The 21,987-nt window shown below is 38.6% G+C and overlaps 1 long non-coding RNA gene across 3 annotated transcripts; it reads left to right on the plus strand.

Annotated features, from left to right (window-relative positions):
* The first annotated feature begins 11,210 nt into the window (after nt 1-11,210).
* On the plus strand, nt 11,211-20,950 carry LOC134484585 (uncharacterized). Of its 3 annotated transcripts, XR_010062063.1 has the most exons (3): nt 11,211-12,037; nt 12,157-12,369; nt 20,846-20,950. It is a non-coding gene; the product is annotated as an uncharacterized LOC134484585 (long non-coding RNA). The 3 variants fall into 3 exon arrangements; XR_010062062.1 differs by having other exon boundaries at nt 11,211-12,369; XR_010062061.1 differs by lacking the exons at nt 11,211-12,037; nt 12,157-12,369 and adding an exon at nt 17,664-19,152.
* Nucleotides 20,951-21,987: the final 1,037 nt, after the last annotated feature.

A 21,987-nucleotide genomic window follows, 5' to 3' on the forward strand; every position in this document is an offset into this window, starting at 1 on the left:
TAATTTCTGTTTCTGTTATCTGTCTAGTGATGGGAGTAGTGAGATTAAATCTCCTGGATTATTATTTTCGGTGCAATATGTTTTTTTGAGGTTTAGTAAGGTTTCTTTCATGTATTTGGAGCATAGATATTTATAATTTCTAGTTCATCTTGGTGGATTTTTGCTTTGATGAATATGAGATGTCCTTCCTTAAGCTTTTTGATCTCTTTTGGTTGAAAGTCGATTCTATATGATTTTAGAATGGCTACTCAAGCTTGATTCTTCAGACCATTTGCTTGGAATTTATTTTTCCAGCCTTTTATGCTGAGGTAGTGTCTGTCTTTGTCTCTGAAGTGTGCTTCCTGTAGTTCAAAATGCTGGATCCTCATTGTGTATCCAGTTTGTCAGTCTGTGTCTTTTCTGTGGGGAATTGAGTCCATTGAAGTTGAGAGATATTAATGAATAGTGATGGCCACTTTCTCTTAATTACATAAATGGTGGTTACTTTAGGATTGTGTGGTTCTCTTTGATTTGTTGTGAAAATTAATTCTTGCTTTATCTATGATTTTACTTGCCTCTATGTGTTGGGGCATGCCAGTGAGTGTCCTTTGTATTACTGGATATGTAGAAAAATATTGTGTAAATTTGGTTTTGTCATTGAATATCTTGGTTTCTTCATCTATTTTAATTGAGAGTTTTGCTGGATACAGTTGCCTGGGCTGTCGTTTGTGTTCTCTTAGTGTCTTTATGTCATCTGTCCAGGATCTTCTGGCTTTCATAGTCTCTGGTGAGAATTCTGGTGTAATTCTTATAGATTTGCCTTTATATGTAATTTAATCTTCCCCTTACTGCCTTTAATATTTTTATTTGTTTTGTGCATTTGGTGTTTTGACTATTATGGGATGGGAGGATATCATTTTCTGGTCCAATCTATTTGGAGTTCTGTAGGCTTTGTGTATGTTTATGGGCATTTCTTTCTTTAGATTAGGGAAGATTTCTTCCTTAATTTTTTTGGAGGTATTACTGTCCATTGACGTTGGCAGTCTTCACTCTCTTCTGTACCTGTTATCTTTAGGTTTGATCTTCTCATTGTGTCCTGGATTTCCTGTATGTTTTGGGCTAGGAGCTTTTTCTGTTTTACATTATCTTTCACAGTTGTCTCAGTGTTTTCTATGGAAACTTCTGCTCACTAGATTATGTCTTCTATCTCTTTTATCCTGTTGGTGATTCTCACATCTATGACTCCTGGTCTCTTTCCTAGGTTTTCCAACTCCAGGGTTGTCTTCCTTTGTGATTTCTTTATTGTTTCTATTTCCATTTTTAACTCCTGGATGCTTTTATTCATTTCCTTCTCCTTTTTTGTTTTTTTTCCAGTAGTTCTTTAAGGTATTTGTGTTCCTTCTTTTTGGGATTCCACCTGTTTACTTCTGTATTTTCTGTTATCCTGTATTCTCTTAAGGGAGTTATTTATGACCTTCTTAAAATCCTCCATCGTCATGATAAAATGTGAACTTAAATCTAGATCTTGCTTTTCTGGTGTGTTTAGATATCCAGTGTTTGCTTTGGTGGGAGATTTGGGCTCTGATAAACCCAAGTAGTCTTGATTTATGTTGTTTGATTTCCTGTGCTTCCCTCTAGCCATCAGGTTGTCTTTGGAATTTGCTTGTCTTGCTTTTTCTGTCAGTGGCTTGACCGTCCTGTAGGTTCATGTGTCAGGACTGCTGTAGACCTGTTTTACTTGTTTTTTTTTTTCCCCAGTCATGGGAACAGAGTATTCTGCTCGCATGCGTCCAATTGCTCCTGTGTACTGGCTTTCATCTCTCCCTGTGGGCAGGAGCCAAAAAGAACTTCCCATACTTCTCCTAGGTTCTTCTGTGGGGGTAGATGACACAGAAGGCCCAAGGTGTTTTCCTCTTTAGTCAGGAATCTGGGCAGAATGTAGTCTCCTCTGGTTTCCCAGGAGTATCTGCTCCTCTGAAGATCTAGTTCACCCACCCTCAAGATTTGTGAGCAGGGAGGTGTTTGACCAGTTCACAGTCTAGAACTGCTCCTGCAGTTTTACTCCTCCTATATTCCTGGGTCCAGAGGCACTATGGAGTTTTTTCTAGGGCCAGTGATGAGAGTATGGGTGGGCAGACATGGCAGTCTCTGTGCCTTCTAGGCTCAGTATTGCCCACACTCCTGGGTGTTCATCTCTCTCCCACAGTGTTTAGGAGCAGGGAGCTCTGGGCTGGGATCAGCAAGGTTCAGGAGCTTGCTAGTAACTGGAAGTGCCTGGTACCAGAGATGTTGTTTCTTTGCTTGTCCTGAGTCCACCACTCAGGTCACTTAGAGGAAAAAAGTTGGATTCACTTCTGGTCTGAGGCCTGAAGTGGCTTCTCAGGGTGACTTTCAGCTCACTATGAGAGCCTCAGCGAGAAAGGTCCTGCCCCTACTGCACGTAGGTCCCTATGCGCAGGATGCCCAGATGGAGCTAGGTGGTTTTTTTTTTTCTTTTTTCTTTTTTTGAGTCAGGAATGTGAGCAGAGTTCTCAGGAGTTTCTGCCTCTCAGACAGTCTAAGTCTTCCCCACCCCACATGAGAATTGGTAGTAGGTGCAGTTTGGATTACAGGGCTCCTTCAGCTTAACTGCTCCTATATTCATGTGTCCAGAGGCATTATGCAGTTTCTTCTTGGGCTAGGGATGTGGGCACAGGTGGGCAGAAGTGTCAATCTTTCCTTCCCTGAGGTCTCAGTATTGCCAGCTTGTAAAAATACAAGACTGATTTCCAGAATGGATATACCAACTTGCAATCTGACCAAAAAAGGAGGAGAGTTCCTCTTTCTCCACCTCCTTTTCAGAATCTGTTGTGAATTTCTTATCTTACCATTCTGAGTGGTGTGCTGTGTAACCTCAGAATTTGTTGATTTGCATTTACCTGATGGCTAAGGATGTTGATATTCCTCAGTAGAGAATTCTTTGTTTAGTGCTATTCACCATTTTTGAAAGGACTATTTGATATTCTGGAGTCTAACTCCTTGAGACTTTTATAGATAGATTTTAGCCCTCTATCAGATGGAAGCTTGGCAAAGATCTTTTCTTAACCTATTTTATTACCTTTTTCCAAATTCCAGTGCCCTGTGATTTTCAAAAGCTTTATGAAGTCCCATTTGTCAATTCTCGATCTTGGAGCAAAGACATTGGTGTTATGTTCAGTAAATTTCCCCACTTTTTCTTCTATTAGTTTTAGATTATATGTTTCTTGTGGAGATACTTGATCCACTTCGACTTGATATTTGTACAGGGTGATAAGAATTGTTTGATTTCCATTCTTCTACATGCTAACCTCCAGTCGAATGAGAACCGTTTGTGGACAATTTTATCGTTCCATTGGTTGGTTTCGGTTCATTGTCAAATATCAAGTGGCCATAGGTGTGTGCCTTCATTTCTGGGCCTTCAATTATATTACATTGATCTACCTGACTGTCCCTTTACCATTCCGTTCAATTTTTATCATTATTGTTCTGTAATACAGCTTGAAGTCATCAATAGTGATTACCCCAGAAGTTCTTATATTGTTGAAGAACTTTTTCTCTATCATGGGGTTCTTGTTATTCCAACTGAATTTTCAAATTGCTCCTTCTAACTCTGTGAAGAATTGAGTTGGAATTTTGATGGTGATTGCCTTGAATCTGTTGATAACTTTTGGCAAGATGGCCACTTTTATAATATTAACCCTGCACATGCAAGAGCATGGGAATTTTTCCATCTTCTGAGATCTTCTTCAAAATTTTTCTTCAGAGACTTGAAATTCCTGTCCTACAGAGCTTTCACTTGCTTGTTTAGAGTCAAGATGAGGTATTTTTTATTATTTGTGACTATTTTGAAGGCTGTCATTTCCTTATTTTCTCCTCAAACTGTTTATCCTTGAAATAGAATGCTATTGATTTGTTTGAGTTAAGTTTACATCCAGCCACTTTGCTGAAGTTGTTTATCAGATGAACGAGTACCCTGATGGAATTTTGGGGTCTAAAATATAAAATCACATCATCTTAAATCATGATATTTTAAGTTCTTGCTTTCTAAATTTTTCCGTTTTCCTACATGTTTTTGTCTAATTTTTGTGGATAAGACTTCCAGTACTATATTGATGGGGTAAGTAGATATTGGGCAAAATTTTCTAGTTCGTGATATTTGTGGTAGTGCTTCAAGTCTCTCTTCAGTAAGTTTGTTGTTGGCAACTTTTTTTATGTATTTTCTATTACTATGTTTAAGTATGGGCATTGAATTCCTAATATTTTCCAAGACAATTAACATGAAGAAATATTGATTTTTCAAAATATTTTATCAGCATCTATAAAGATGATCATTTATTTCCCCCCCAGGAGTTTATTTACATAATTGATTCTTCTATGTCCTGAAATCCAGTTGAACCATAATTTCTTGAAAATTCTGTCTTTTTTCCATTTCATAATTTTAGCACCTTTGTCAAAGACAAAGTGACCATAGGTGTGTGCATTCATTTCTGCATCTTCAGGCTAGTGATCATTTCTTTGTCCCACAGAGTTCCCAAAGGAGTTTCAAATGTTCATTCCCTATCCTACAGGTCTCCAGTCTTTGCACTTATCCTCCAAATGTGGTGAAGAAGACAACTCTGGTCAAGGGGAGGTACAACAGGCCCCATAATACAAAGAGGATTGCAAAACTTCCTATCTTAAAGGTAATCTCAGTGATTTCTCATAATCCACAAATGGATTAAGTCCTGCCCCCTCTCCACACAAGACTGTATTACCTTCACCAGCTGCCAAAGCAGGGCAGAGAGCTATGTCCACTCACGAAGACAGTCAAATGTGTCCCCCATCTCCACCAAAGTGCGTTATGCAATCTGCTTTGGGTAAAATGAGTTTGAAACCTGATTCTGCTGACAAAGGGGATTTCAGAACTTCCCTATTAAACCTAGAGGACCTTCCAAGTCCTCCACTATTAAAAAATGTGCTTAAATCATCACTTATGTTCCAAGGGGGACAAAATACAATCACAAATCCCCAAGTGAACCTCATAACACACATACCAGCCATGGCAGAGACAAAATTTTCTGCATGTACACCTTTAGATCAAGGACCATTGCCAGCTTCAGAAGGGGCTCTTTAGAGTTCTATACCCAAGGAAGATGTGGTAGAAAATTCTGAGTCCACCCAAGGGACTCTTGTGCATTCTGTACATAAAAAATATGATTAGCACACTCTCCATCTCCCCCAGTACATCCAATGTCCCTATACAGAACATTACTCAAATATCCTCTAAAATTGAAAAGGACCCTCTTGACTTGTCATCAGGCCCAAAACGAGACAAGTTTATCTAAACACACAGTCAATGAGCCATGCACTGTCCATATTTATACAATGTACAGAGAAGATAAAACACCCCCTACCTCGTCAGAGAACTCTAGGTCATTCTGTCCTGAAAGGAGAGGCTCCAAAATTTTCCACATATACATCAGAGATGCTAGAATTTCCCAAAACTGAGCAGGATTTTCTGAGTAGTACTCTACCTCATAAAGAGATTGTGGGACAAGAAACATCTACAAAAGGATATCTACCCACAGCCACATCTTTAGAAATGACTTGTGGATGTGACAAAATAAAAAAAAAGATGTTGTAGGACATTTTCTATCTTAGAGAAGGTTATGGATTCAACCATATGTTAACGAGGAGTGGGGGAACATGATATGCAAACACCAGTGTCTGCAGCATCCTTGATAACTGAGGAAAGGGATTCCTTCTTTTCCATTTGGGCAAAAGAATGCATACAACCTCTGCAAACTTCACAGGGGGCTATAGGACCTTCCTTATCTCCTCAAGATCAGCCATCTTCCCCAAATACAGAAGATGCTACACACTCTTTCAAATATGAACAAGGGGTTTCCAGTCCTTCTTTATACCCACAAGCTGGCCCAGAACATCTGCAAAATACATCAAAGACTTTGGATTTTACCTTATATTCTGAAGGGTCCTTGGAACCTGTTTTGCCTATCAAGCAGGCTATGGAACCTGACACTTCTACACGAAAGTCTGTTTCCACTTCTCCAGCAGAAGAAATTTTTTTTTGGAATTTCCTCAATTACACAACAATATCTAGAAACATCGTTATCTGCTCATGAGGCTCTCAGCCCTCTCACATATGTCCATGATGGTCTAGGAGAGGTCACATCTTCTGAGGTCGCTCTAATACCTATACCACATTCTGACGTCACAGTCAGTATTTCTACACGTATACACGGTACATGAAGACCTTCCTCATCTGAGAAGGATGTCTTAGGATCTACTGCATCTCAACAGCTTGCTTTACAACTATCCCCATCTACCCAAGTAGATTTATTTCACATGTCCACTCTGGGGAGAAATGGTCACCATTCTCCCTCTACCAAAATGGACCTCAGGAATCCAGTTTCTAGAAACAAAGGGTTAAGATTTGACCCTTCTGATGGAGTCTTGAGAAATTTCTCCTCGAACGAAGACAGTTTCAACCTTACCCCTTCTGCCAAAAGGTATCCTTTGCCATCTTATGCTGCCAAAGAGAAACCAAAAGGTACAACTATTCCTCAGGAGAGTCGCACAAATTCTCCATATGTCCAAAGGGCCTTGTAATTTTCCAAAAATGATGAAGGAATTGTGGAAAGTTGCCAATCCTTACAAGGGCATGCTAGATATTCCATATTGTCCCAAAATGCTCAAGTACCTCCTCCTTCTACCAAAAAGGCATGTTCACCGTCTGCCCTAGGATTTCAGGGAATTTCATCACCCCTCTCTAGGGTTACAGAAACTGTTCTCCATCCTCAAAGTAATTTGTCATTGTGAAAATTAGACTTCAAAAATACAAAAACGTTTTTTATACTTCCAAAGTTCTGATGGAAACTCCACATCGAAAAAAAACTCATTTATACCTTGTGCCATTAGCCCAAGTGTATCAGAAAAATTCCATGTCTTCTAAAGCATCAAAAAAAATCAATCTGTTTCTAGCACTCTTCCTGGGAAACATTTACCATCAGCCATAGAATCCCCAGGATCATCAAAATCTAAAAAAGGAAATCTATAACTATCCTCAACAATAAAAGAACTTCTGGAGGAATCATCACTCCTTAACTCAAGCAGTTTTACAGAGCAATAGTGATAAAAACTGCTTGGTATTTGTAAAGAGACAGATGGATGGACTAGTGGAATAGAATTGAAGACCCAGAAATGAACCCACACACCTATAATTTGATATTTGGCAAAGGAGATAGAACCTTCCAAAGGAAGATACATAGCATTTTCCAATTAGTGCTGGTTCAACTAAAAGTCAGCTTGTACAAGAATGCAAATTATACCATTTTTATGACCATGTACAAAGCTTCAGTACAAGTGAATCAAGGACCTACACATCAAACCAGAATCACTCAAACTAATAGAAGAAAAGGTTGGGATGAGTCTTGAACACATGGGCACAGGGAAAGTTTCCTGAACAAAACACCAATGATGTAGGCTCTAAGATCACAAATTGACAAATAGGACCTAATAAAACACGAAAGCTTCTGTAAGGTAAAAGACACCATCATTTGGGCAAAGCTGTAACCATCAGATTGGGAAAATATTTTTACCAATCCTTTATCTGATAGTGGGTAATATTCAAAATGTACAAACAACTTAAGAAGTTAGACTCTAGAAAGCAAAAAAAAAAAAATTAAATACATACGTTCTAGGGCCTCTCTGCCCCCTTTTCTCAAAGTCCTAACTAATTTCATATCAAAAGTTAATGAAGATATTTTAAACCCTTTCCAAGGCACAGAAAATTATTTGCTTACAGCCAATCTGAATCAATCAGGCTGACTTTCAGTTCTTTATGAGAGGCACGAAGAAACGTCCAGCCCCTACTGCTCCTATGTCCCTATGCACAGGAGGCCCAGATGGAGCTGGGTGTTTTTTTTTTTTTTAAGTCAGGAATGTGAGCAGAATTCTCAGGGGTTTCTGTCCCTCTGATGGTCTCAGTCTGACCATACCACACGAGATTTGGTAGTAGGATGCTGTTAGGACCAGTTCAGATCCAGTTGCAGTTTGGACTGCAGGGCACCTGCAGCTTGACTGCTCCTATATACATGTGTCCAGATGCACTATGCACTTTCCTCTTGGGCTAGGCCTGTGGGAACAAGTGGGCGGAGGTGGCAGTCTCTCCTTCCCTGAGGTCTCAGTATTGTCCACTCTTCTGTCTCACAGAGTTTCCAAAGGAGTTTCAAATGTTCATTCCCTATCCTGCAGGTCTCCAGTCTTTCCAATTCTCCTCCAAATGTGTTGGAGAAGACCCCTCTGGTCGAGGGGAGGTACAACAAGCCCCATCAAACAAAATGGTCTGCACATCTTCTTCTCTTAAAGGTAATCTCAATGATTTCCATATTCCACAAATGGATTAAGTCCTGCCCACTCTCTGCATGAGACTTTAATACCTTCGCCAACTGCCAAAACTTGGCAGAGAGCTTTGTCCACTCACAAAGACACTCAAAGATGTCCCCCATCTCCACCAAAGTGCCTTATGCAATCTGCTTCGGGTAAAATGAGTTGAAAATTGATTCTGCTGACAACGGGGATTTCTGAAATCACTATTAATCCAAGAGGAACTTCAAAGACCTCTACTATTAAAAAAGGACTTAAATCATCACTTATGATCCAAGGGGGGCAAAATACAGTCACAAATTCTCAAGCCAACCTCATAACACACACAACAGAAGAGGAGTGACAAAACTTTCTGCATGTACACCAGTAGATCAAGAATGACTGCCAGTTTTTGAAGGGGCTCTTGAGAGTTCCACACCCACACAAGATATGTTAGAAAATTGTGAGTCCACCTAAGGAACTCTTGTGCCTTCTTCACATAAAAAATATGATCTAGCACCCTCACCATCACCCCCAGTACTTCCAATGTCCCTATAAAACAGAGAAATATTCAAATATCCTCTACCACCAAAAAGGACCCTCCTGACTTGTCATCAGGACCAAAAAAGACAAGTTTATCATAACACATTGTCAATGAGTCATGCAGACTCCATATTGATACAATGTACAGAGAAGATAAAACATACCCTTCCTCCTCAGGGGACTCTATGTCATTCTGTCCTGAAAAGAGGGGCTCCAAAATTTTCCACATGTACATCAGAGATGCTAGAATTTCCCAAAACTGAGCATGATTCTCTGAGTAGTACTCTATCTCAAAAAGAGACTGCAGGACAAGAAACATCTACAAAAGGAGTTCTACCCACAGCCACATATTTAGAAATGGCTTGTGGACGCAACACGTGTACAAAAGATTTTCTAGGACACATTGCATATGTAGAGAAGGTTATGGATCCAACCATATATGAACGAGCAGTAGGGGAACATGATATGCAAACACCAGTGTCTGTAGCATCCTTGAAATCTGAGGAAAGGGATTCCTTGGATTCCATTTGTGGAAAGAATGGATATGACCTCCGCAAACTTCACAGATGACTATAGGAACTTCTTAATCTCCTCAAGATCAGCCATCTTCCCAACTACAGAAGATGCTACACACTCTTCCAAATATGCACAAAGGGTTTCCAGTCCTTCTTTATACCCACAAACTGACCCAGAACACCTGCCAAATACCTAAAAGCCTTTCAATTTTACCTTATCTCCTGAAGGGGCCTTGGAACCTGTTTTGCCTATCAAGCAGGGTAGGGAACCTGACACTTCAATACTTCAATATGAAAGTCTCTTTCCATTTTTCCTGCAGAGGGAATTTTTCTTGGAACTTACACAGTTACACAACGATGTCTAGAACCTCCTTATCTGCTCATGAGAGTCTCAGACCTCTCACATATGCCCCTGTTTCTGTAGGAGAGGTCACATCTCAGAGGTAGCTCTAATACATTCCCCTCATTCTGACATCACAGTCAGGATTTCCACATATATACACGATACATTAAGACCTTCCTCATGTGAGAAGGATGTCGTAGGATCTACTGCATCTGAACAGCATGCTTTACAACTATCCCCATCTACCCAATTAGATTTATTTCACATGTCCACTCTGTGGAGAAATACTTGACATTCTCCGTATACCAAATTGGACCACAGGCATCGAGTTTCTAGAAACAAAGGGTTAAGATTTTATCCTTTTGATGGAGTCTTTAGAAATTTCTCCTCTAAGGGAGACAGTTTCAACCTTCCCCCTTCTGCCAAAAGGGATCTTGTGCCATCTTCTGCTGCCGAAGGGACACCAAAAGCTAGAACTACTACTCAGGTGCGTCTCACACCTTCTCCATCTGCCCAAAGGGACATGGAATTTTCAAAAAAGACTAAGGAATTGTGGAAAGTTGCCAATCCTTACAAGGGCATGACGGACATTCCATATTGTCCCAAGATGCTCAAGTAACTCTTCCTTCAACTGAAAAGGCATGTTCACCATCTGCCCTAGGTTTCAGGGAATTTCTTCACCCCTCTCTAGTGCTCCAGAAATTGTTCTCCATGCTCAAAGTGATTTGTCACTGTGCAAATTAGACTTCAAAGATACAAAACCTTTTTTTTTATATTTACAAAGGTCTGAAGGGCAGTCCACATCGAAAAAAAATCATGTAGACCTTGTGCCATTAGCCCAAGTATATAAAAAAATTTCCATGTCTTCTAAAGCATCTTAACATCAATCTGGCTCTAGCACTCATTCTGGTAAACATTTACCATCAGCCATACAATCCCCAGGACCATCAAAATCTAATAAGGGGTATCTAGAAACTTTGCCATCTGGCAAAAGGTCTTTAGGATGTTCAGCATCTTCTCCATGAGCTTGGTGAACCCATAGAACAAAAGAATTAAACCATCTTCCCAGGGGGTTTTCCCAAGATCCACATATTTCTTCTTTACTTTTATACCAAGACAGAAGGCCAGCTTCCTTCTCCCCATCTCTGATATCTTCATCCTCTTTGTTCTCCCTCCCAAATGGCTGTTTACTCTGAACAGAAGGCTAATTGCTAAATCCTAGAGGTACTGAAGGAATTTCTGAGGTGCAGTTGAAGACACGACAATACTTGTGACATCACAGAAGAAGCTAGGGCTCTCCAGGATGTAAGAGATTTTTCAGGGAGGGCCTAATGATGATATCACTGAGAATTGCCATGGACTACCTGCTGAACTGCTTTACTAACATTGAGTAGATTCAAGGGTGCACTTCACAGGAGTGTCTCCTGTGACACAGTGGAAAGCTTTACATACTTGATCTCTAAAGCTAGGGAATTCTCTTGGCTTCCTTAATGATTACATGCTCTGAATGGTGAAAGATAGCTAGGGACTTGGCATGGGTAGAAAAGATTTAGGAACCTAGAGTGGAGGAAATGAATGTGGATAATAATTTTATTCCCAGGTCTAGTTCAATTTTCTCAGATTTATCTGTTTCCCAAACACTAGGATTTTCCCTATAGTCCTGTAATGGAATGAATATTATATTATATTTTCTTATTGTACATTCCATGATAGGGGACTTTATAATATTCCTGAATGTGTACTCAAAAATTCTTTTTTCCAATTCCATTTCTGCAATGATTTTTGGCAACAGAGGTGGCCCAATTATAGAATGAGCATAACAGTGTAAATACTGTATACATACTTCAATGACACACTCCCAAATCCTTATTTTATCCAAAAATTACCAGACATCAATAAAGGAAAGTACCACATGGACTATTTAATTCGTTTCTCTAGTCCCACTTGATATCAGTTCCGCAATATCTACCTTCCTGTGTTTCATTGCCATACTTGAGGGTTTTGGATATTTTACCATGATTCATTATTAAAGTCAAACATAAGATATAGGAGGATGGAAAGCGAGAGGAATGACTTGAGGACCAGTGAAGCCTCAATATAAGTAGTTTCAAAAGAACAGGATGGAGTCTAATTGGTGTTGCCATTTGTTGATTCTACAGTCTTGACCTAGATGCGCAGAATTCATGTTAAAATTCCAGCTAAAATTATAGCTGTAGGAGCCAACAAAAGTACATATATATACATCAGCCACCGAAACTACACAAGATTGATGGAGGTAAGAAATGCATTCTGTCAGATATAGATATTTCCTGAGAGACACAGCTAGATTATACAAATACAGAAGTGAATGCTAGTGGCATACCAGTAAACTGGAAATGGACTTCTTGTTTTTAGATTTTAAAAAAAGATTACAAGAGCTGAAGGGCTTTAACACTACAAGAACAACAATGCCAATGAACCAGAGCTTTCTGATACTAGAACAATATTCAAAGAATGTACATGGACAGAGCTATGGCTCCAACTGCATATGTGGAAGAGAATAGACTTGGTGGGCACCAATGGAAGGAGAAGTCCTTGGTCCTCCCTAGGTTTGACTCCAAGTTCAAGGTAATGTCAAGGGGTAATAAGGAGGGTTATAGCAGAAGGCCAGGGTAACGAGTAAATGATCTTTTAGGCAGGAAACTGGGAAAGGAAATAACATTTTAAATGAAAATATAGAAACATCCAGTTAAAAAAAGCAATAAAATTTGCTAAAAAATGAAAGACATAAAATAAAAGTAAACTGCCAACTAATTATACCTGTTGACTTGGAAATCTACAATGATAGTCAGAGTAATACAAGTGGTAAGACTAAGATGATGATATCTGAACTAGAGCACTTCTCTCTCCCAGATAGAAGTATCAGACAGAAACTGCACTATAGGTATCCAAAACATTGAAGAGTTTACTCTGAGCTGCGGACATAATGCTTGTCCTTCCCATCTTCCTAAGTAACTTTCTCTTTTTGAGAAAAAGTATAAAGTCCATGACCTGTCAGGGATACAACTGTGCCATTCACAACACTTGACTTTGGAATAAAGGAATGAATGATATAAACTCTCTGACTTCCAGAAAGCAAAAGAAAAGGGAAGTCCAGATGCTTCTGAGAGGCTCCCGGCTCCTAATTCCCTTATGTGGAAGGCGAAGATAAAGGCTATCTCTTCAGAGTTACCCCTCAACACCTAACAAGGACATACTAAACTTTCCCAAGCACCACATAATTTTCCCTGTTTTTTTATACCAAGACAGAAGGCCAGCTTCCTTCTCTCCATTTCATATCCTTCATCCTCTTTTTTCTCACTTCCAAATTGTCTCTGAATTAGGCCAAATAGTAAACCTTAGAGGTATTGATGGAAAATCTGAGAGGCAGTTGCAGTCATGACAACAGAAGGAGCTAGGGGTCACCAGATTATAAGAGAGTTTTCAGGCAGGTTCTAATGATAATGTCACTGAGCACTACCGTGATCTACATGCTGAACACTTCCTTACATTGACCAGATTCAAGAGTGCCTTTCCCAGGTATGTCTCAGGAAACACAGTGGAAACCTGTATGTACTACATCACTCTAAAGTAGAGACTTCTTTCTGCTTCTCTAGTCGTTACATGCTCTGAATGTAGAAAGTTAGCCAGGGGCTTAGCATGGGTAGAAACGATTTAGGAACATGGAGTGTAGGAAATACTTCTAGATAATATTTTTATTCCCAGGTTCATTCCTGTGACATAAAGTTCAATTTTCTGTGCTTTCTTTCTTTCCCAAATGCCAGTATTTTCTCTACAACCTTTAATTGAATGAATATTGTATTTCAATTTCTTACTGTAAATTCCTTGATAGGGGACTTTGTAAATGTTCCTAATTGTGTAATCAAAAATTCTGTTTTCCAATTAAATTTTCTGCAATGATTTTGGTCACAAAGGGGGCCCAGCTATAGAATGAGTACAACACTGTAACTACTGTGTACCTATTTCAAATGATGAATTCCCAAATCCTTTTTTTTTACCAAAAAAATTACCAGACATCAGGAAAGCAAAGTATAACATGGATTTTTTAATTCGGTTCTCTACTCCCATTTGATATCAGTACTACCCTATCTATCTTCTAGTGTTCCCATGGCCAGACTTGAGTGTTTAGGATGTTTTACCATGATTCTTTCTTAAGGCCAAATGTAATCTACCAGATGATGGGCAGGGGAGAAGAATGGCTTGAGGACCAGTTAAATGTCTACTTCAATAGGTTCATAAAAACAGGAGGGAGTCTATTTACATTGTCATCTGTGAATTCTACATTCTTGACATAGTTGGGGAGAATCCTTGTTAACATTCCGCCTAACAACGTAAGTGTAGAAGCCTCCAAAATTATTTATATACATCAGCCACCAAAACTAGATAAGATTGATAAAGCTAATAAGTGCATTCTTCCAGGAACTGGATAAAGATATTTACTGAGAGACACAGATACAGCATGTCAAATACAGAAGTGAATGCTAGTAGCAAACCAGTGAACTGAAAACAGACCTCTTGTAGGTAAATATTGAAAAAGGTTAGAAGAGCTGAAGGTGATTTCAACCCCATAAGAACAACAATGCCAATAAACCAGAGCCTTCGGATACCAGACCAATAAACAAAGAACGTACATGGACTGATCTATGGCTCCAAATTCATATGTGGCAGAGGATGGCCTTTTTGGGCAAAAATGGTGATGATGCCCTTGGTCCTCCATAATTTGTCTCCCAGTTCAAGGGAATGTCAATGGACAGAAAGTCTGGTTATAGAAGTAAGAAAAGGGAACATGTAGGGATCTTAAGGGAATAAACTGGGAAAGGAATTAATATTTTAAATGTAAATATAGAAAACAACCAGTTTAAAAAAAGCAATAAAATTCTCTAAAAAATATGAATGACATAAAAGAAAAGAAAGATGCCAAGTAATCACATGTATTTCCTAGGAAATTGAAGTGGTAGTCTGAGTAATACTAGTGGAAAGACTGAGATGATCAAGTCTAAACTAGAAGCACTTCTCTCTCCCAAATATCAGTGTCAGACACAAAGTGCTCTATAGATATCCAAAGCATGAGTTTACTTGGAGCTAAGCATACAATACTTGTTTTTCCCTTCTTCCTTAGGACCTTTTCTTCTTGACAAAGTATAAAGGTCATGACTTATCAGGAAAACAAATATGCCCTTCAAACACTTGGCTTTTGGAATAAAGAAATGAATGATATAAACCCACTGTCTTCCAGGAACCATAAGAACAGAAAAGTCCAGAGTGTAGGAAGTTCTTATAGACAATATTTTTATTCACAGGTCATTCCTGTATACTCTATCTAGTTTCCAGTGTTTGCATGCCCAGACATAAGGGTAGGATGATTTATCATCATTCTTTCTTAAGGCCAAAAGTAAGATACTGGACTAAGGACAGGGAGAAAAATGTCTTGAGGACCAGTTAAACATATTCTTCAATAGGTTAATAAAACAGGAGAGAGTCTATTTGAAATTGTCATTTGTGAATTTTACACTATTGACATATTTGGCCAGAATCCATGATAATTTTCCACTTAAACATTTAGGTGTAGGAGCCACCAAAAGTATATATGTATACATCAGCCAACAAAACTAGGTAAGATTGATGAAGGTAAGAAGTGCTTTCTGCCAGGCACCAGATATAGATATTTACTGAGAGGCACAGATACAGCATGTCAAATACAGAAGTGAATGGTGGTAGTAAACCAGTGCACTGAAAACGGACATATTGTTGCTAAATCTTAAAAAAGGATTAGAAGAGCTGAGGGTGCTTTCAACACCATAAGAACAACTATGCCAATGATACAGAGCTTTATTGTACTAGACAAATATAAAAAGAAAGTACATGTACTGACCTATGGCTCCAAATGAATAAGTGGCTGAGGATGTCATTTTTGGGCAACATTGAAAAGAGAGGCACTTGTCCTTCCTAGTTTTTCTTCCAATTCAAGGGAATGTCACGAGCCAGAAAGGCTGTTTAGAGAAGAAGGAAGGGGTTGGGGATTTAGCTCAATGGTAGAGCGCTTGCCTAGGAAGCGCAAGGCCCTGGGTTCGGTCCCCAGCTCAGAAAAAAAGAACAAAAAAAAAAAAAAAAAAGAAGAAGGAAATGGAATGCGTAGGGAACATATGATCAGGAAACTGGAAATTGAAATAGTATTTTAAATGTTTATATCTACTTAAAAATCTAGTTAAAAGGAATTAATTTTGCTAAAATATAAAAAAAATGAATGATATAAAAGAAAATAAATGTGCAAAGTCATAACAATTATTGGCTCAGAAATTTAAAGTCATAGTCATAGTAATACTAGTGGAAAGACTGAGATGATGAAGTCTCAACTAGAAGAATATTCTCTCCCAATAATCAGTGTCAGACACAAACTGCACTATAGGTGTCCAAAGCACAGAGGAGATGATTAACTTGAGTTAGGGACAGAATATTTGTTTTTCCCTTCTCCTTAGGACCTTTTCTTCTTGACAAAAAGAGTAAAGGTCCTTAGCTCTCATTAAAACAACTGTGCCTTTCACAACACTTGGTTTTTGGAATAAAGAAATGAACGATATAATCCCTCAGGAACCATAAGAACAGGAAAGTCCTGTTGTTTCTGAGAGTCTCCAAGCTCATGATTCCCTTATTTATAAGGCTCAGATTAAGGCTATCTTTTCAGCGATATCACTCAAGCCCTACAAAGGACTTACTGAACTTTCCAAAGGACCACATTTTTCTTCCTTATTTTTTATACCAACACAGAAGGCCCGCTTCCTTCTCCCCATTTCCAAACACTTCTTCCTCTTTGTTACCACACCACAATTTGCTCTGAATTAGAGAATATTAGTAAAACCTATTGGTGAAGGAATAACTGAGAGGCAGTTGCAGTCACGACAATAGTTGTGACATCACAGAAGCTAGGAAGCTCAAGGTTACAAGAGAGTTTTCAGGGAGGTCCTAATGATGATGGCACTGAGAACTGCTGTGGACTACCTGCTGAACACATTTCCTTACATTGACCAGATTCGAATTTTCACTTTCCAAGTATGTCTCCCGTTACACAGTTGAAACCTATACATAACACATCTCTCTAAAGCTAGAGACTTCTCTCTGCTTCACAAGTGGTTACATGCTCTGAATGGAGAAAATTAGACAGGGTAGAAAAGATTTAGGAACATGGAGTGTAGGAGATAATTCTAGATAATATTTTTTTGGTTCTTTTTTTTGGAGCTGGGGATCGAACCCAGGGCCTTGCGCTTCCTAGGTAAGCGCTCTACCACTGAGCTAAATCCCCAGCCCCTCTAGATAATATTTTTATTCCCAGTTTCATTCCGTTGATATAAAGTTCAATTTTCTGTGTTTTCTCTGTTTCCCAAAGGCCAGTATTTTCCCTACAGACCTTTAATTGAATGAATATTGTATTTCAATTCCTTATATTTAATTCCTTGATAGGGGGTTTTGTAAATATTCCTCAATGTGTACTCAATAATTCTGTTTTCTAATTCCATTTTCTGCAATGATTTTTGTCACAAAGTGGGCCCAGCTATATAGTGAGTATAACAGCATAAATACTGTAAAACTACTTCAAATGATAAACTCACAAATATTTATTTTAACAAAAAAATTACCAGACATCAGGAAATCAAAAACAACATGGACTATTGTATTTGGTTATCTAATCCCATTTGATATCAGTACTACACTATCTAGCTTCCAGTTTTCCCATAGCCAGAACTGAGGGTTTAGGATGTTTTACCAAGATTCTTTCTTAAAACCAAATGTAAGATACCAGATGATGGGCAGGAAGAAGAATGGCTTGAGGACCAGTTATACGTCTACTTCAATACGTTCATAAAAACAGGACGGAATCTATTTGCATTGTCATTTCTTAATTCTACATTCTTCACATAGTTCAGCAAAATCCATGTAAACATTCCACTTGACAAAATAGGTGTAAGAGCCACCAAAATTATATTTGTACTCATCAGCCAACCAAACTAGATAAGATTGATGAAGGTAAGAAGTTCATTCTGCAAGGAACCAGGTATAAATATTTACTGAGAGATACAGATACAGCCTGTCAAATACAAAAGTGAATGCTGGGACATACCAGTTAACTGAAAACAGACCTCTTGTTGGTAAATTTTGAAAAAGGATTCAAAGAGCTGAAGGTGCTTTCAACCCGAGAAGAATAACAATGCCAGTGACCAGCGCTTTCTTATAATAGACAGATTTACAAAGAAAGTACATGGACTAACCTATGGCTCCAAATGCATATGTGGCAGAAAATGGCCTTTTTGGGCAACATTGGAAAGAGAAGCTCTTGTATTCCCTACTTTGTCTCCCAGTTCAAGGGAATGCATTGCGGCAGAAAGGCTGGTTTGAAAAGAAGGAAATGGAACGGGTAGGAACCTTATGGGCAGGAAACTGGGAAAGGAAATAATATTTTAAAAGTAAATATAGAAACATCCAGTTATAAAACAATAAATTTTGGTAAAAAATAAAAAAAAGAATGATATGAAAGAAAGAAAGCTGCCAAGTAAAAAGACATCTTGACACAGAAATCTGAAGTGTTATTCAGAGTAATACTAGTGGAAAGACTGAGATGATGAAGTCTCAACTACAAATACTTCTCTATCCCAGATATCAGTGTGAGAGACAAACTGTACTATAGGTATCCAAAGCGTGGAGGAGTTTATTCAGAACTAGGGATACAATACTTGTTTTTCCCTTCTTCCTTAGGACCTTTTCTTCTTGAAAAAAAGAGTAAGGGTCATGAGTTCTCAGGAAAACAACTGTGCCCTTCACAACACTTGGCTTTTGGTATAAAGAAATTAATGATATAAACTCTCTTATTTCAAGGAACCATAAGAACAGGGAAGTCCAGATAAGAACAGAGATGTGCAAATGCTTCTGAGAGTCTCCCAGCTCCTGATTCCCTTATGTGGAAGACTCAGATCAATGCTATCTCTTCAGCGATATCACTCAAACCCTACAAAGGACTCACTGAACTTTCCAAAGGACCACATATTTCTTCCTTGTTTTTTATACCAGGAAAGAAGATCAGCTTTTTTCTCCCTATTTCTATTCTCTTCATCGTCTTTGTTATCACTCCCAAATGTGCTCTGAAGTAGAGGCCTATTAGTAAACCCTAGAAGTACTGAAAGAATATCTCAGAGGAAGTTGCAGTCACAACAACACTTGTGACATCACAGAAGAATCTAGTGCTCTCCAGGTTAGAAGAGAGTTTTCAGGGAATGCCTAACAATGATGTCACTGAAAACTGTCATGGCCTACCTGATGAACACCTTTCCTTACATTGACCAGATTCAAGTTTGCACTTTATAGGTATGTCTCCTATGACACAGTGGAAACCTTTATATACACCTTCTCTCTAAAGCTAGAGAATTCTCTGTGCTTGACTAGTGGTTACATGCTGTGGGGCGTGGCATGGGTGAAAACGATTTAGGAACATGGAGTGTAGGAGATGTTCCTAGATAATATTTTTAATCCCCGGTTCATTCCTGTGACACACAGTTAAATTTTCTAGGTTATCTCTGTATCACAATGACCAGTATTTTCCCTACAGATGTATAATTGAACGAATATTGTATTTCAATTTCTTATTGTAAATTCCTTGTTAGGTGACTTTGTAAATTTTTCTCAGAAATTGATCTCAAAAATTCTGTTTTCAAGTACCATTTTCTGCAATGATATTTTCACATATGGGGCCCTGATATAGAGTAAGTATAATAGTGTAAATTCTGTGTACCTACTTCAAATGTAATCTCCCAAATTCTTATTTTATCAAAAAATTACCAGACATCAGGAGAACAAAGAAAACATTGACTATTGAATTCTGTTTCTTGTCCCATTTGATATCAGTACTACACTCTCTAGCGTTCAGTGTTCCCATGTCCAGAATTGAGGGTTTAGGATGATTTACCATGATTCTTTCTTCAGGCCAAACGTAAGATACTGGATGATGTGCAGGGAAAAGAATGACCTGAGGACCAGTTAAACGTCTACTTCAGGTTTGGGATTTACCTCAATGGAGAGCGCTTGCCTAGCAAGCGCAAGACCCTCGGTTCCTTCCCCAGCTCTGAATAAAAGAGAAAAAATAAAGTCTACTTCAATAGGTTCATAAAAACAGGGGGAGTCTCTTTGAAATTGTCATTTTTGAATTCTATATTCTTGACCTAGTTGGTCAGAATCCATGTTAACTTTCCAATTAACTTCATAGGTGTAAGAGCCACCAAAAGTATATATGTATACATCAGACCAAAAAAAAAAAAAAACTAGATAAGATTGATGAAGGTAGGAAGTGCATTCTGCAAGGAACTGGATATAGATATTTACTGGAGACACAGATACAGCATGTCAAATACAGAAGTGAATGCTAGTAGCAAACCAGTGAACTGAAAACAGACATGTGGTTAAATTTAAAAAAAAAAGGATTAGAAGAACTGAACGTGCTTTAAACCACATAAGAACAATGATGCCAATGAACCAGAGATTTTTATAACTAGACCAATAATCAGAGAAAGTACATGGAGTAGTCTATGGCTACAAATGCATATGCTGCAGAGGATGGCCTTTTTGGGCAACATTGAAAAGAGAAGCCCTTGTCCCCTCTAATTTGTCTCCCTGTTCAAGGCAATGTCATGCGGCAGAAAGTTTGGTTAGAGAAGAAGGATATGGAACAGGTAGGGATCTTATGCACAGGAAACTGGGAAAGGAAATAATATTTTAAATGTATATATAGAAACATCTAATTAAAAAGCAATAAATTTTGTTTAAATATAAAAAAATGAATGATATAAAAGAAAAGAAAGCTGCAAAGCCATCACAAATATTGACTCAGAAATCTGAAGTGGTAGAGTAATACTAGTGGAATGACTGAGTTATTGAAGTCCCAACTAGAAGCACTTCTCTCTCCCAAATATCAGTGTCAGACACAAAGTGCATGATAGGTATACAAAGCATGTATGTGTTTACCTTTAGTTAGTGACACAATACTTGTTTTTCCCTTCTTCCTTAGGACCTTTTCTTCTTGCGAAAAAGTGTAAAGGTCATGAGTTCTCAGGAAAACAACTGTGCCCTTCACAACACTTGGCTTTTGGAATAAAGAAATAAATGATATAAACCCTTTGACTTCCAGGAACCATAAGAACAGGGAAGTCTACAAGCTTCTAAGAGCCTCACAGTTCCTTATTCCCTTATATAGAAGCTCAGATCAAGGCTATCTCTTCAGCCATCCCACTCAACCCCTACCAAGGGCTCTCTGAGTTTTACAAAGGACCACATATTTCTTCCTTGTTTTTTTATACCAAGATAGAAGGCCAGCATCCTTCTACCCATTTCCAATCTCTTCATCCTCTTTATTATCACTCCCCAATTTCTCTGAATTACATGTCAAACAGTAACCACTTTCAAAGTATGTCTCCTGTGACACAGTGGAAAACTTTATGTACTCCATCTGTCTAATTCTAGAGATTTCTCTCTGCTTCACTAGTGGTTTCATGTTCTGAATGGAGAAACTTGTTCAGGGGCTTGGCATGGGTAATAAAGATGTAGGAACATGGAGTGTTGGAGATTCTTCTAGAGAATATTATTATTCTGTATGTCACAGATTTTTTCCTATGACATACAGTTCAATTTTCTAGGTTTTCTCTGTTTCCCAAAGTCTAGTATTTTCCCTACAGACCTTTTATTGAATGAATATTGTATTTGAATTTCTTATTGTAAATTCCTTTAAAAGCAACTGTAGGCAGCTGCGACGTGCCAGGACTCTAAGTTGGTGCTAGTTTCTGCCTTCCACCCTCCCAATGGTGAGCTCTCCTTTTAGTAAACTATTCCTTATTTGGCTATGCCACCTGGCCTGCCAGATTCTGCATTTTGAAAGCCTATCTGCATGACCCATTTGGCTTGCTAGGATTGGCCAGCACTATCTATTTAAGTTTGGTTTGGGGGTTCCCTGTGGTCAGAAAATTGTATCAACGTTCCTGAGTAAAACTCGTCGAAGAAGATCTTCACTATTCGTGTCTTCCATGCTGGTCGAGGGTGGACACGGCAAGTGGTGACCCGTAAAGGGACCTCCTGATATCAGAACTTCTTGCAGTCGGGGCATCGCTGGAAATTTCCCAAGGTAAGGTGGGACCATAAGGACCGTGGGAAATAAGT

The sequence above is a fragment of the Rattus norvegicus genome (assembly GCF_036323735.1).
Source record: "Rattus norvegicus strain BN/NHsdMcwi chromosome Y unlocalized genomic scaffold, GRCr8 chrY_unlocalized_13, whole genome shotgun sequence".
NCBI classification, from domain to species: Eukaryota; Metazoa; Chordata; class Mammalia; order Rodentia; family Muridae; genus Rattus; species Rattus norvegicus.